Below are 6,254 nucleotides of genomic sequence, written 5' to 3'. Positions count from 1 at the left end.
AAAGTTGTAGAACGCCCTAAAGTTATAGAACGCCCTAAAGTTATAGAACGCCCTAAAGTTATAGAACACTACCCCTAAAAAATAAAAAGTTATAGAACGCCCTAAGCTTATAGAACGCCCTAAAGTTATAGAACGCCCTAAAGTTATAGAACACTACCCCTAAAAAATAAAAAGTTGTAGAACGCCCTAAAGTTATAGAACGCCCTAAAGTTATAGAACGCCCTAAAGTTATAGAACACTACCCCTAAAATAAAAAGTTGTAGAACGCCCTAAAGTTATAGAACGCCCTAAAGTTATAGAACGCCCTAAAGTTATAGAACACTACCCCTAAAAATAAAAAGTTATAGAACGCCCTAAGCTTATAGAAGGCCCTAAAGTTATAGAACGCCCTAAAGTTATAGAACACTACCCCTAAAAATAAAAAGTTGTAGAACGCCCTAAAGTTATAGAACGCCCTAAATTATAGAACGCCCTAAAGTTATAGAACACTACCCCTAAAAAATAAAAAGTTGTAGAACGCCCTAAAGTTATAGAACGCCCTAAAGTTATAGAACGCCCTAAAGTTATAGAACACTACCCCTAAAAAATAAAAAGTTGTAGAACGCCCTAAAGTTATAGAACGCCCTAAAGTTATAGAACGCCCTAAAGTTATAGAACACTACCCCTAAAAAATAAAAGTTGTAGAACGCCCTAAAGTTATAGAACGCCCTAAAGTTATAGAACGCCCTAAAGTTATAGAACACTACCCCTAAAAAATAAAAAGTTGTAGAACGCCCTAAACTTATAGAACGCCCTAAAGTTATAGAACGCCCTAAAGTTATAGAACACTACCCCTAAAAAATAAAAAGTTGTAGAACGCCCTAAAGTTATAGAACGCCCTAAAGTTATAGAACGCCCTAAAGTTATAGAACACTACCCCTAAAAATAAAAAGTTGTAGAACGCCCTAAAGTTATAGAACGCCCTAAAGTTATAGAACACTACCCCTAAAAAATAAAAGTTGTAGAACGCCCTAAAGTTATAGAACGCCCTAAAGTTATAGAACGCCCTAAAGTTATAGAACACTACCCCTAAAAAATAAAAAGTTGTAGAACGCCCTAAAGTTATAGAACGCCCTAAAGTTATAGAACGCCCTAAAGTTATAGAACACTACCCCTAAAAAATAAAAAGTTGTAGAACGCCCTAAAGTTATAGAACGCCCTAAAGTTATAGAACGCCCTAAAGTTATAAGACACTACCCCTAAAAAATAAAAAGTTGTAGAACGCCCTAAAGTTATAGAACGCCCTAAAGTTATAGAACGCCCTAAAGTTATAGAACACTACCCCTAAAAATAAAAAGTTATAGAACGCCCTAAAGTTATAGAACGCCCTAAAGTTATAGAACGCCCTAAAGTTATAGAACACTACCCCTAAAAAATAAAAAGTTGTAGAACGCCCTAAAGTTATAGAACGCCCTAAAGTTATAGAACGCCCTAAAGTTATAGAACACTACCCCTAAAAAATAAAAAGTTGTAGAACGCCCTAAAGTTATAGAACGCCCTAAAGTTATAGAACGCCCTAAAGTTATAGAACACTACCCCTAAAAATAAAAAGTTGTAGAACGCCCTAAAGTTATAGAACGCCCTAAAGTTATAGAACGCCCTAAAGTTATAGAACACTACCCCTAAAAAATAAAAAGTTGTAGAACGCCCTAAAGTTATAGAACGCCCTAAAGTTATAGAACGCCCTAAAGTTATAGAACACTACCCCTAAAAAATAAAAAGTTGTAGAACGCCCTAAAGTTATAGAACGCCCTAAAGTTATAGAACGCCCTAAAGTTATAGAACACTACCCCTAAAAAATAAAAAGTTGTAGAACGCCCTAAAGTTATAGAACTCCCTAAAGTTATAGAACACTACCTCTAAAAAAGAAAAAGTTATAGAACGCCCTAAAGTTATAGAACACTACACCTAAAAAATAAAAAGTTGTAGAACGCCCTAAAGTTATAGAACGCCCTAAAGTTATAGAACACTACCTCTAAAAAAGAAAAAGTTATACAACGCCCTAAAGTTATAGAATACTACACCTAAAAAATAAAAAGTTATAGAACGCCCTAAAGTTATAGAACGCCCTAAGCTTATAGAATAGCCTACAGGATTTTTTTAAATATTAATAGAATACCCTAAAGGTTTAAATAATCTATAGTTATAGAATAGCCTAGAGGAATTTTTAAGTATAGAAGGCTATAAAGTTATAGAACAGTACCCCTAAAAAATAAAAAGTTATAGAACGCTCTTAAGTTATAGATCACCGCCTAAAAATCTGTATAGATTATCTTAAATCCTTTCTTAATCTTCCTATGCTATATATTAACTGCCTAAGGTACGTACACACATAACCTATTCTTTTGTATATTTTGCGAGGATTGCTCCTAGCTCTAGCCCTCTCTATCTTGCAATTACTATATAACTTGTTCGCTATAGCCCTCTTCCTTCTATTAACAGCAGCCGTTTAGGCAGCAGTTTTGCAAATAAGGAGGGCATAATATCCCAATTTTAACCAAGCTAGCAACAGGCTTACGCTTAGTAGCTCGTAACAACAAGGCTACTTAACTACTTACACGACCTAGCTAGACAACTAAGTTATCTACAAAGGATTTAATCCTGCGCACTGTACAATTGCAATACACTAGCTAACAACCCTAACTTTAATAGGGCTGCCAACGCCGATCTAGTAAGGTTCTAGGCCAAAGGCCTATTTATATCTAACTAGTGCAGGCGGAAATCACCCTATTCTAGTATAGATTCTAACTTAGAGGCGTTTAGCCATAATCTAGTAGATAGTAGCTTCGCGGCAATACCTAGTTAGACAGCTGCAAAAACCAATTATCTAAAACCGCGGTTCCTCTTGTACTAAGCGGTATTACCATTAGGGCAAGGTTATTAGTAGGGTAAAACTAACCTGTCTTACGACGGTCTAAACCTAGCTTACGTTCCCTATTAGTAGGTAAACAATCTAACGCTTACTAAATTCTACTTTAGTATAATAGGAAGAGCTAATATTAAAGGATTAAAAAGCAACGTCGCTATAAACGCTTAGCTGCCATAAGCTAGTTATCCCTGTGGTAACTTTTCTAGCACCTCTAGCCTTAAATTTTAAGGGACTAAAGGATTAATAGGCCACACTTTTATGGTTTGTATTCACACTAAAAATTAAAATCAAGGGGACTTTTGCCCTTTTGCTCTACTAGAGATTTCTATTCTCTATAAGTCCCCCTTAGGATACCTACGTTATGGTTTAATAGATGTGCCGCCCTAGCCAAACTCCCTACCTAACAATGTCTTTAACCTAGATTAGCCCACAAAGGACCTTAAACGCTAGAAGTTAGGCAGTAAGGCCTAGCTCTGCTTTATCAAATAAGTAAAAAAACGATAAGGGTAGTAGTATTTTACTAGCGCCAAAGCTCCTACCTATTCTACACCCCCTATGTCTTTTTACAATATTAAACTAGAGTTAAGCTTAATAGGGTCTTCTTTCCCTGCTAATTTAGCTAAGCCTGTTCCCTTAGCTGTGGTTTTGCTAGATAGTAGATAGGGATAGTAGGAATCTTGTTAATCTATTTATGCGCGTTACTAATTAGATAATAAGGCATTTAGCTACCTTAAGAGAGTTATAGTTACTCCTGCTGTTTACCCGCGCTTGGTTAAATCTCTTCGCTTTAATATTTAGAGCACTAGGCAGAAATTACATTACGTTAACACTACTTTCTAGCTATTGCAATGCTATATTTTAATTAGACAGTTAGATTCCCCTTATCTATACTAGTTCTAAGTTAGTTGTTAAACGTACGCCAGACGGCTAAAACCTGCTAAGGGTGTCTGCACCCTAGCGCTAAGAGGCGCCCACCTTGCAGTTAGTGCCCTTCTACGCTAGAGGCTTCTCCCTAAGGCCTAACGTACCTAACCCTTAGAGCTAATCCTTTTCCTAAAGTTATAGATCTATTTTGCTGACTTCCCTTATCTATATTGTTCTATTAACTAGAGGCTTTTTACCTTAGAGACCTGCTACAGTTATAAGTACGACCTAGCGTAAAAACTATTTCTTTAAGCAGATTTTTAAGGCTTATTAGGAGCGCACTAAACGCTGCAAAAGTGCAGCGCTCTTCTAGCTATTAAACCCTAGCTCTAGACAAACTAATTTTAGGGTAACAGACCGTTAAGAAGAAAAGAGAACTCTTCTTAGGGCTCCTGCTAAGGTCTCTGCTCTTAGTTGCGTTGCCGCGGAGAATCTACATCTAGGTACTAGAATATTAACTAGCTTCCCTTTTAAGGGCGCGGCGTAAGCACTAATATTAAAATAGAATTACCCTATCTCTTAGGATTAACTAACCTGTGTCTAACTACTATTCACACGGAACCTTTCCCTACTTTAGTCCTTAAAGTTCTTATTTAAGTATTTGCTACTACTACTAAGATCTGCACTAGAGGCCGTTCTACCTAGGGTTACCCCTAAGGCTTCGTCACAAGCCTCTACGCCTGCCTACTTGCTAGGGCTTAAATCTTGCCCTAGCAGCAGGGTATAGGTAACACGCTTAAGCGCTATCTATTTTTAGGGCTAGTTTATTTGGTAGGTGAGTTATTACACACTCCTTAGCAGATTCTAACTTCTATAGCTACCGTCCTACTGTCTAGATAAACTAACACCTTTTATAGTGTCTAATAAGCGTGCATTCTAGCACCTTAACCCTGCGTTTAGTTTATCCCGCATCGCTAGTTCTACTTACCAAAAATAGCCCACTAGTAACAGTATATTTAAGTGTCCACGTTTAATTAAGTAATAAGGACTTCTTATATATTTAAAGTTTAAGAATAGGTAAAGGTTATTTTAACCCCTAGGCCTCTAATTATTCGCTTTACCTTATAAAACTAAATACGTTACTACTATCCTAAGGGAAACTTTAGCAGGAACTAGCTACTAGATAGTTCAATTAGTCTTTCGCCCCTATGCCTAAATTTAACAATCGATTTGCACGTCAGAACCACTGCGAGCCTCTACTAGAGTTTCCTCTAGCTTCACCCTATTTAAGCATAGTTCACTATCTTTTAGGTCCTAATAGCTATACTCTTACTTAAATCCTTCTAAAGATATTAGGATTAGTTAATAGTGCACCCTAAAAGGGTTCCTACCTCTGTTTACTTTTATTACGCGTCTAGGCTTAACACCTAAACACTCGCATAGATATTAGACTCCTTAGTCTATATTTTAAGACAGGCCGCTTACAGCCATTACGCTAGCATCCTAGCAGATATGCGGACCTTAGTCTAGGCTAGTTGCATGTCGTCTCCCCTATAAGGCCTCCCTAAAGGGAGGTACGTGATAGAGACCTTTATCTAACTACCTAAACTAATACTAGCCTACCTATAGAAGAGTGCACTAGACAAAAGCCTAGATAAGCAACTACAGGCAAGTCTAGCTGCAAGCGCTTCCCTTTTAACAATTTCACGTGCTATTTAACTCTCTTTCTAAAGTGCTTTTTATCTTTTAATCACTCTACTTGTGCGCTATTAGTCTCTAGCTAGTATTTAGCTTTAGAAGAAATTTACCTCCTATTTAGAGCTACATTCCTAAATAACTTAACTTATTAAAGGGGCTTTACACGGCGAAGGCCAGCAACCACGTACAGGATTCTTACCCTCTATAACGTCCTATTCTAAGGAACTTAGACTGCTGCTAACGCTAAAGCGCCCTCTGCAAATTACAACTTAGACCCTAAAAGAGCTAGATTTCAAATTTAAGCTGTTGCCGCTTCACTCGCCGTTACTAGGGCAATCCCTGTTAGTTTCTTTTCCTCCGCTTATTAATATGCTTAAGTTTAGCGGGTATCCCTACCTAATCTAAGGTTAAGAGCTTAAAAAGTATCTTAATAGATACTAACAACTATAACAAGAGGCGCAAAATGTGCTGCGCTCTAGGCTAATATGCTAGCTACCAATTGTTTTAAGGCGAGTCCTAAGTAGAACAAACACCTAACACTAAGTAGAGCTTAAGGGTATAAATAACGCTTAAACAGGCATACCCTATAGAATACTAAGGGGCGCAATGTGCGTTCAAAGATTTGATAATTCACTAAATTCTGCAATTCACACTACTTATCGCATTTCGCTGCGTTCTTTATTAATGCTAGAACTAAGAGATCTGTTGTTAAAAGTTGTAATTTATTACAGTGTTACTAACGCTAACTGCAATTGCAAGTGGTTTTAGGGGATCTAATTAGTAG

At 37.1% G+C, this 6,254-nt stretch overlaps 1 non-coding gene across 1 annotated transcript; it reads right to left on the bottom strand.

The window, feature by feature from the left end:
- Nucleotides 1-76: 76 nt before the first annotated feature.
- Nucleotides 77-6,186, bottom strand: IAQ61_009288. Its single transcript, XR_010715585.1, has one exon. It is a non-coding gene; the product is annotated as a 28S ribosomal RNA (ribosomal RNA).
- Between the last annotated feature and the right edge of the window lie 68 nt (nucleotides 6,187-6,254).

The sequence above is a fragment of the Plenodomus lingam genome, assembly GCF_022343315.1.
Source record: "Plenodomus lingam strain CAN1 chromosome Unknown contig_54, whole genome shotgun sequence".
NCBI classification, from domain to species: domain Eukaryota; kingdom Fungi; phylum Ascomycota; class Dothideomycetes; order Pleosporales; family Leptosphaeriaceae; genus Plenodomus; species Plenodomus lingam.
This window is presented reverse-complemented; position numbering and strand designations above follow the sequence as displayed.